General features: G+C 40.1%; 2 pseudogenes; one reads left to right on the top strand and one right to left on the bottom strand.

Moving 5' to 3' along the window:
* The first annotated feature begins 839 nt into the window (after positions 1-839).
* Positions 840-1,725, top strand: LOC136174062 (olfactory receptor 4C3-like; annotated as a pseudogene).
* A 6,351-nt stretch (positions 1,726-8,076) lies between these two features.
* On the bottom strand, positions 8,077-9,005 carry LOC136173973 (olfactory receptor 4C45-like; annotated as a pseudogene).
* Between the last annotated feature and the right edge of the window lie 1,745 nt (positions 9,006-10,750).

Raw genomic sequence — 10,750 nt, 5'->3', positions numbered from 1 at the left:
ATTGGTTAAGACAGAGTATCTCTTCTCCCTCCTCCTGTAGCTTCCTTTATGTAGTGAATAGGTGGATAATCATAGAATCTTTCACTGCTGGTCACTTTTTTTTTAACTTTGACTCATCCCTGTAGACTCTAGAAGGACTGGAAGCCTTTAACTAGAAGGATTTCACCAGGTCCAGAGAAAGTAAAGCCCAGACATACATATAATGTGTGAATCAAGAGGGAAGAGTAATTTAACTTATACATGATACTGCCTGCAGCAGAGGCAGAAGTGGGAGTAAATGAACAAGCAGAGAAACAGAGAACTTGGGCTTCTCCCTACCCTACTTCAGTTTGCTTTGCATAATTTCTTTTACTATTGGAAGCACAACAGAAAATGTAGCAAACCTCACTGCAGAGAAGAAAGAGTTACTTCAAAGGGTATGAACTATGCATGCAGAGATTTCAGAAGATCCTAAGTATTCACGGGTTTCTTGAGAGCCCTTGTATCTATGTGGAACCCCACTGAAAACTGTCAAGAGATGTTCTCTGGTCAAGTTAGAAAATCGATGTCCACCAAATGTTCCACTTAACAAAATGAATTCTAGATAATTAAATAATTATTTTCATACAATAACTTAGGTATCTATTACCCAGTGATGCTAAAGTTAACAGACATGCTTACATTTTGTAGTTAACAGGATGAACTGGTACACAAATTTTGAAACAGAAAGGGTTAAGAGGGATAAAAAGAAGTGGGTTTGGTCAAAGGAAATCTTGTAACATTTTGTTTCTCTCTTGACTTTATAGCCAATACTGGACTTGCATCCTCAGTGTCCTTGGACTCTATGGAAATACCATACAATGTCAGAATTTTTCATGCTGGGACTCACAGAACCCAGAAGTACAAGAGTTCTCTTTGTGGCCTTTTTGACCATATATGGGATCACAGCTTGAGGCAATATTCTCATCGTGATCACCATCACCTTTAGGCCCACCCTGGGTTTCCCCTGTGTATTTTTTCCTGGCCAACCTGTCCTTTACTGATACCTGTTATTCTTCTTCTTCGGCCCCTAGACCCATAGCTGACTCCTTGTATGAGGGGAGAGCCATCTCCTATGAGGGCTGCATGGCTCAGCTCTTTGGAGCTCATGTTTTTGGAGGGACTGAGATCATCCTGCTCACGGTGATGGCCTACGACCTACGTGGCCATCTGCAAGCCCCTGCACTACACGGCCGTCATGACCCGGCATCTCTGTGCCCTGCTGGTGGGGCTGGCTTGGCTGGGGGGCTTCCTGCAATCCCTGGCGCAGCTCCTGCTGGTCCTGCAGTTGCCCTTCTGTGGGCCTCACGTCATCAGTCACTTTGTCTGTGACTTGTACCCCCTGCTGGAACTTGCCTGCACCGACACCTCTGTCATCGGCCTGCTGGTGGTGGCCAACAGCGGCGTGATCTGCCTGCTGAACTTCCTCCTGCTGGCCGCCTCCTACCTCGTCATCCTGCGCTCCTTGAGGTCCCACAGTGCAGAGGGGAGGCGCAGAGCCCTCTCCACCTGCGGGGCCCACTTACCGGTTGTTGCCTTGTTCTTCGTGCCCTGTATGTTTACCTACATGCGTCCATCATCTACTTTGTCTGTAGACAAAACCATGGCAGTGTTTTATGGTATCCTGACTCCAATGTTGAATCCACTCATTACACTCTGAGAAATGAAGAGGTAAAGAATGCCTTGACAAAGTTCTTCACACAGTAAGATCTTAAATGTAGCTAATAAGTTGGAAAGTAGGAAATAAAATAACTTTATTTTGGAAAGAGGAACAAACCAAAACCTCTTCCTTATTGCCATATACATCTTAATCCATCTTATCCATTCTTTCATCTTCACAGACTTTATGATTTACTTAGACTTTCATATGAATTGCCTAATTTGATAATAAAACAACTATATGAAATGCATATGGCATGAATGATTATTATTCCTGTTTTAGAAATGAAGAAACCATATCTATTGATGTGGTTAACTGATTCATTAAAATTATCTAGCTTTGAACTGCGTGAAACAAAACTCAGAATCAGTTATTTCTGATCCGTCTTACCGATCTTTAAATGGCGATCTATGCTGACATCATTGGAGTTTGTGATAATCAATTGAGTTATAGAAATGAGAGGCAAAACCTTAAAGCAAATAACCACTCACAACGATATGTAGTAGTCTGTGTGCATACAAGTCTGGCTTCTCTTCCTTCTCATCACCATTTATAGCATCAGCAGTACAGTTACTACAATACAGCAGAGGGTGAGATCTCAGTTCTGGAGACAGATCAACCTGAGTTTGAGTCTCATTTCCCATACTTCTTCACGGCACAAACTAGAGCAAGTGACAAAACCTTTGTAAGCTTCTGGTGCTTGTCTTGAAAATAGACATAAAATAAACATGTCCAAAGAATTATCATAAGAATTAAATTAGACAATCTATGTAAAGCTTTTAATCCAATTTATGGCACATATGGCCCCATAAATTTAGCTGCTATTTCTACTTCAACCTTCTGTAACCTTCCATAAAGAGGCTGTTTCTTTCACTTTTCTGTATCTATTTAAAGTTCGCAATACATACTTCATTTAGAACAGAATGGTTTATTTTTCGACCAGTGATGGAAAGTGACATTTCCTTATATATTTACTGACTCTTTCTGTTTCAAACTCTAAGGGATCCTCGTGTTCTGAAGTTTAAAACATGCACCCATGTTCATTTCATTCCTTTCCTGGAATGAGAGGAATGAAACTCTGACCATATCCATCCCAAGCTGCACCCTTTAGAAGTGTGGATTCCTATAATTTACAATAAGCTTATACCTTGTTTGACAAATAACTTGTAATTCACCATGCCACAAATATTGATTTTTTACATTAAAAAACCCCAAAAAACTAGAAATTAGCATGGAAAAATAATTTTCCTCCTACAAGTATTCAAAATCAGTCTCCAAGAACCATTAAGTTCAAGAGATAATTAGGAAATACTTATTGCTTTACCCTGAACTTCTATGCATAACAAAAACAACAGTTGCAGAATTCTTAGGCAAAATAATTGTCTTTCTTAACTTTACCACATTAGTTAATAGTTAATAATAGCTAAGTATAGCATATCTTGAGCTTTTACCAATTCATTTTTGCTGTTAGATTATAAAAATATAATTAAGCTAATTCTCCAATTAACTACAAAATATGAAATCATTGGGAGGGTTACTAAAAAGTAGCCAAGCCAGCTTCCCACAGTTAAATCTCAGGAAGCTTTATAGAAAAGAATACTTTTGAAATTCAAAAAGCACTTTTATTCTTATTACAGTTAAAATAGCAAATAGCCAAAAGGACTGATCTTTTTTTGTTGTTCACGTTATGATTAACAGTGGCTCAATTATCTTATGAATACTGCTCATTTTTGAAAAATTTCAACCTGTTGGAATAAACACATCACTAAATACCACCAGAAGTTTTCTAGATGATTTATAAATTATTGCTGATCTTGTTTACAAAGGAAGTGTTATCTCCAAGACCATGTAAGATTTTTTTTCCTCCTAAACACATATCTCTTAGAATTTAGAAAATAAGACACATGTGTGTGTGTGTGTGTGTGTGTGTGTGTGCATGTGTGAGTGACTGTTAATCCATTTATAAGCCCACTACCTAGAGGTAATCACCATCAACAATTTGATAAATATCCTTTGAATCATCACCATCTTTTTCTTCTCTTCCACTTATTCCTTCAGCTATTTCTACAAACTTGGTTAAGCTTCTACCATTCTAAAAGTCACTCTCTGGGGCTAAATTATTTATTTGTTTAGTTTACAAGGCATCTTAGGCAAACAAACATTTCTGATCCTCAGTTTGCACACCCAACAATGGGCAGTTTAGGGACTTCCCTTAGGGTCCAGTGGCTAAGACTCCACGTTCCTACTGCAGGGGGCCCAGATTCAATCCCTGGTCAGGGAACTGATACCACAACGAAGCCTGAGAGCACAGCTACTGAGCCCTAGGGCTCTGGGGCCCACAGGCCAGGACTAGAGAAGCCCACGAGCCTGAAGCAAGACCCAGTTCAGTTCAGTTCATTCGCTCAGTCGTGTACAACTCTTTGCGACCCCATGGATCGCAGCACGTCAGGCTTCCCTGTCCATCACCAACTCCCGGAGCTTACCCAAACTCATGCTCATAAAGTTGGTGATGCCATCCAACCATCTTATCCTCTGTTGTCCCCTTCTCCTCCTACCTTCAACCTTTCCCAGCATCACGGTCTTTTCAATGAGTCATCTCTTTGCATCAGGTGGCCAAAGTATTGGAGCTTCAGCTTCAGCATCAGTCCTTCCAATGAATATTCAAGACTGATTTTCTTTAGAATTGACTGGTTGGATCTCCTTGCAGTCCAAGAAACTCTCACAAGTCTTCTCCAAAACCACAGTTTAAAAGCATCAATACTTCTGCACTCAGCTTTCATTATAGTCCAACTCTCACACCCATACACGACTACTGGAAGAAGCATAGCTTTGACCAGATGGACCTTTGTTGGCAAAGTAATATCTTTGCTTTTAAATATGCTGTCTTGATTGGTCATAGCTTTTCTTCCAAGGAGTAAGAGTCTTTTAATTTCATGGCTGCAATCACCATCTATAGTGATTTTGGAGCCCAAGAAAATAAAGTCTGTCACTGTTTCCATTGTTTCCCCATCTATTTACCATGAAGTGATGGGACCGTATGCCATGATCTTAGCTTTCTGAATGTTGAGTTTTAAGCCAAATTTTTCACTCTCCTCTTTTGCCAAAATAAATATTTTTTAATTTTTTTTAATTAAATTTAATTTTTAATTTTAAAAAATTAATTAAAATTTTTAATTTAAAAATTTAAAAAGCAGGGCAATCTCATCCTTATGACCTTATGAAAGGAGATTGACTATGAAGAACTTTGTATCTAATAGGTGATACGAGTCTAATGAATTGTTGAAAATATACTTGTGGAATAAAAGCAAACTGTATCTGGTGTTATTATCCCACTGGTCATGGCTACACGGCTGTTGCTCAGCTGCCTAATAAAAAGCTCACCATCTCTCTGGAACTCCCCTACCTCAGGCAGAGCATTATTTTATTTATTTTTATATATTTTAATGGACAACAGCAGGATGAATACATATTCATACCAAATACATTTGTTAATTTTAAAAAATTAACAAAGGAAAGTACTACAGTATAAGCCAATCGTTATGTACAAACTAGTGCAGATGGAGAAGAAAATAATTTCAAAGGAATTTCCTGTTATATGGGAATCAAAAATTTTTGGAATCACCACCCAGTCACTAGGTGGGTCTTCTCAGACTCATACATTTCAGGTCTGTGAAAGAAAGTCCACTTTCCAATTGGTTAACACATGAAGGCTAAAAGGTTTCAAGAAGAGAATTCTAAAGATTCAAGGGAAACATGAGAGATTTAGTTTATTGGCTGTTTATGTTAGAGGGGTGCAAAATGGTTTTGGTAAAGCACTAAGGCTGTGGGTCACATAGGCTTAGATTTAAATTCTTTTTCAGCCCAACTTTAGATTACTGATCTCTAGTCATATAATTAACCTCTCTGACACTTCGTCTCCTAATTTATGAAGTGGGAACATTAATATGACTGCAATTATTGGGCTGTAGTGAAAATTAAATAAAACGAATATAAACCACTTTGCACAGGGTGAAAACACAAGTAAGAAAAGCTGTCATAATTCTTTACAGTAGCATTGATTTATTTACATTCACACCATCCTTAGCATAGGTTCACCATTATGTTCAGGTGAAGAAATATTTAAGACAGAAATAAGTTCTACAGTTTGAGACAAATTAAAGAAGGACATAAATTAAGGTCACAAATCTATTTCCTCCAAAACATATAAAATGAGTGAGTGCTCAGATGAAGACTTTATTCACAGAAAGGGCTCAGTAAACAGCTATCATTATCATCACTATTGTCTTTGCTTTTACATCATCCTGTTTTACTCCAGCTTTCTTGGGGACTACGACTAGATGTTTAAAAGATATATGTGATTTTTTTTAAACACAGTTGCTTACATATATTTACAAAATGATCACTCATAGGAGGTTATGGCAAAATAAAATATCTATTTTTAAAGCCTTTACATATACAGTGAGATCTAACCTGATAATAAAGTCCAAAGAACATGAGAAATGCAAAGCCAGCATTGCCTGATATTCAAATCCTTGGTTGAGAAATCTCATGAAAACAAGTTTCTGAGCTCTCCCTCAGAAATCGCAAGCTCTATACGGAGATCGGCCTTTTGGTCTCTGGAACTGAGCTGTCCCTTCTCTTTCTTCCAGAGGATGGAATCAGGACAGGATCCACCATCAGTGAGAGCTTCTGAAATAAGTGCTGCTCAAGTATCTCACAGCTGATTCCACCGGCTCTCCCACTTGTCACTGTACAGATATTTAAGGACATTTTAATCCCAGAATAGGGCGTCGGTGAGGACTAGCTCTCAATATTCAGAGACCTGCTCACGGGCTGACATGCCGCATTTTGCAATGAAGTGAGGCTGGGATGGACGTTTGGTCTCCCTGTGGTTGTGGTTAGTGAAAAACAGTGGTGGTTTCTGGGCTCCTCCGTCAGGAACCACTGTTCCCAGCATCCCATGTGTTCTGGTGGCATCTCTGAAGGCTACAACGTCTGAGCTATTTTAGATTTTCAGCAGACTCACTTTCCCAATTCAGTCATTTAATCCTCACAACTTAAGCAAGTGCATAATGTTAATTCCCTTTTACAGATGAAAAAACAACAACAAAAAAGCAGAGAGGTGAAGCAACTTGCTAACACAGACAAAGCTCATTCACGCTGTAGACAAGATGCGAAATCAAGACTTTTTAAGCCAAAGCTCTTAATCTCTGATTTCAAAACAACTGCCTGTTTCTAAATCTCTTGGAATTTCACTCCATTTATGGTACGGACTCTTTGCTGCAACGCAGATTTGTGATTGCTACCAAGTTCTGGGCACACATTCTTGCTCTTGGTCACTTAGTCATGTCCCACTCTTTGTGACGCCATGGACCGTAGCCCACCAGGCTCCTCTGTCCGTAGGCTTTCCCAGACACGAGTACTGCAGTGGGTTGCCTTTCCTTCTCCAAGGGATCTTTCTAAACCAAGAACTGAATCCACGTTCCCGGCTTGGTAGATGGATTCTTTACCACTCCGCCACCAGCAAAACCCTCTATGACACACACTTGTTCTTAAATCACTGGTAATTTCCCAAAAGAGCTGCTTCATTTTCAGACTCTTCTTTTCTTTTGTTGGAGTCTAAAACTACTTTAACATACAGGTACTTTCTGCTTTAACTGTACAGACTTTATAAATGATGTTTCTTTTATGCTCGCCAATATTCTATTTCCAGTTCTTTTTGTGAACTATGGTATACTGCAAGGAATGATGGAAATTTAATTTTTGAAAACTACTTCTGTGTGCAAATTCTCTCTTCTTGGGAAAGTGATAAGTAAAAAGTTGTTTTTTTTAATTACTGCAGTGGGAGAACATTTATAAACCTCGCAAACCTAGGGTGATCAGAAAAAGTATACTTTGATAAATGTACTTTTGGAAGATTTCCTTTACTGTATAACATTTTTTTCACGTGTAGTTGCTTTCCCTCTTTTAAAATAAAGCTTCACTCTAGCTGTCGTGCTGGGTATAGTGAGCATTCAACAATATTGCTGTTGGTCTCTTTCATACCCACAGTCAGGGCAACGTTATGACCTTTGTGAGCCCTTGGCACTTTCATCCTCATGGACTATTTCCTCCATAAAATATTAAAAATCATATTTTCTGACTGCATTGTTGTATAGAGGACTATAATCTGAGTTGAATTTAAATTATGTTAATTTTTTCTTGTTGCTTTAAAATTAAACCATTTCAGGGGTTTTTAAACTATTGTGGGCTGTAGGCACTGTGTCAACTATGCCTTAATGGATATCAGCCCTGGCTTACAAAATATGAGCCCCTGAAAAAAAACTGATCCAGACTAAAACAGGAGATCAGTTTCTATAAAATATCACTCGTGATTTTTTTTTTAACCTGCACAAGGTTTATTCATCACCAGTTTTCATTATTTGTCCCCAGAGCTTCTTCATGATATTTTTCACTTATGCATTTCTCAGGGTGTAGATTAAAGGGTTCAGCATAGGAGTCACTATGGTGCAAAACACAGTCACAGCTTTGTCAGTGGGGAAGGAGGTCGTGGGTCTGAGGTAGAGGAATGAACAGGGTACAAAGAATAAGACGACAACTGTGACATGAGAGGCACAGGTGGACAGGGCCTTGCGGCGCCTTTCAGAGCTGTGGGTCCTCAGGGAGCGCAGGATGGCAGCGTAGGAAGCCACCAGCATTGAGAAAGTCAGCAAACACAGTGACCCACTGTTGGCAGAAATCAGGGGCCCCAGAGTGTGCGTGTCCGTGCAGGCTAGCTCCAGGAGAGGTTTTAAATCACACATGAAATGGTCAATGACATTGGGGCCACAGAACGGCAACTGAGCCAGGAACAAAATCTGGACCCCTCCATGGAGAAAGCCTAAAGCCCCAGCCATTCCAACCAGGGAAGCACACACAGGTCGACTCATATCGGTCCTGTAGCGCAGGGGCTTACAGATGGCTACATAGCGGTCGTAGGCCATGACAATCAACAAGACAATCTCGGCTCCAGCAAAGAAGTGCTCAGCAAAGACCTGAGTCATGCAGCCACTGAAGGAATGGTGTCCTTTCCAGAGACCAAGTCAAAGATCAACTTGGGTGCTATGGAGGAAGAGTAGAAGCCGTCTATCATGGACAAATAGGACAGAAAATAGTACATGGGAGAGCCGAGGGCTGGGCTGGTGAAGATGGTGACTGAGATGAGCAGGTTCCCTGCCAGTGTGATCAAGTAGAGGATTAAAAACACAGCAGATAAGAGTGTCTGCAGCCCTGGGTTCCGGGTCAGGCCCAGGAGAATGAATTCTGTTACATTGCTCATCCTCTCCATCAGTTCTTCTTGGTCCATCTGGAAAGATTGCAATTGTCCTCAATGATGGTCCCAAATTCAATATAAAATAATTCACATGTACAGAATCAATCTATTTGCTGATACATAAATACTAACCACAGTTTTGTAAAGTGACTTTTGTAGTTTTCAGCAGCATCTTTTTGGGAACATTGCTGTTGTTTGGTCACTAAGTCATGTCCGTCTGTTTTGTGACCCCATTAACTGTAGCCCTCCAGGCTCCTTTGTCCATGGGATTTCCCAAGCCAGAATACTGGAGTGTGTTGTCACTTCCTTCTACAAGGGATCTTTCCAACCCTGGGATTGAACCCATGTCTCCTGCACTGGCATGCAGATTCATCTACCACTGAGCACCAGGGCACGCTTTATAAAAACACTGAGAAACATAATTCTGAATAAAATCTAAATTTGAACTAAAAAATAGATTTGAATTCTTGAGAAGGTACATGCAAATAAACAATCACTCTGCTAGTTTGGCTCTTATTTCATCCTGTCATTGGAAGGTGATATATGTATTTTCCATAATTGTCATCAAAACCACCACCATTTTCCCCACCAACTTCCTAATATGATAAAGGGTCCGTTATGTTAGAAATAGAGCTCTGTGATAACAAACACAGTAGCAGCAAAAAACAGCAACAGATCCAAGTTATCTTACTTGAAATTCATAGAGTTCAGAATTATAGTGAGACAAATATAGTTATGTGCCAAAAATTATGATGAATTTTGCAAGTATTAAATAATGTTTTGTCTTCCTACTGTCTGATCATAAACCTGAAAAAAGGTGGAAGTGTCCTGAATGAAAAGAGAGTTTCCTTTTGATGACTAAATCCCAGGTAAGTCTAATTTAACACCCTCTTCTTTTAATTATTGTGTAGTTATGTGTAATTCTCACATTGACACAGTTTTTATTTTTATACACCTGCACCTTCCAGTATGCTTTAAGAAAAGTGCCATTAATGACAGTCAAGACAAAATGTCTTCATTGACTAAATGCTGAATAAAGGAATGAATGGATAAATAAATAGGAGCACTGTGAACATGAGAGATACTAAGGGATTAGGTGTACTTTATATAACATAAGATTCCTTTGGGCTACTCAGGCAGAGTGCTGTATGTCTGAAATAAACCACATTATTATCATACCAGTTTCAGGGGCGGGGAGCCAAGACAGCAGAGGAATAGGATGGGGAGATCACTTTCTCTCCTACAAATTCATCGAAAGAATAACTGAACGCAGAGCGAAGTTCACAAAACAACTTCTGATCGCTAGCTGAGGTCATCATGCGCCCAGAAAAGCAGCCCATTGTCTTTGAAAGGAGGTAGGACAAAATATAAAAGATAAAAAGCGAGACAAAAGAGCTAAGGACGGAGATCCATCCCGGGAAGGGTCTTAATAGAGGACGTTTCCAGACACCGGGAAACCCTTGCACTGGCGGGCCTGGGGGAAGTGTTTGAATCTCAGAGGGCAACCTGACTGGGAGGGAAACAATAAATAAAATCCACAGATTACGAGCCTAAAAGCAACTCCCAGCAGAAAAGTACCCCAGACACCCGCATCCGCCACCAGCAAGTGGGGGCGGAACGGAGAGGAGCGGGCGGCATTGCTTGGGGCAGGGTCCGGGCCTGAGTGCCCTGAGGACAATCGGAGGGAGCTTTTGTGAGTTCCCAGCTTGAACTGTGGGAGAGCAAAGAGAGAGAGAAAATAAAGGGATCGAGATTCTGGA

This window comes from Muntiacus reevesi, chromosome 9 (assembly GCF_963930625.1).
Source record: "Muntiacus reevesi chromosome 9, mMunRee1.1, whole genome shotgun sequence".
Lineage (NCBI taxonomy): Eukaryota > Metazoa > Chordata > Mammalia > Artiodactyla > Cervidae > Muntiacus > Muntiacus reevesi.
Note: the sequence above shows the minus strand (reverse complement) of the source record. Positions and strands in the feature narration are given on the sequence as shown.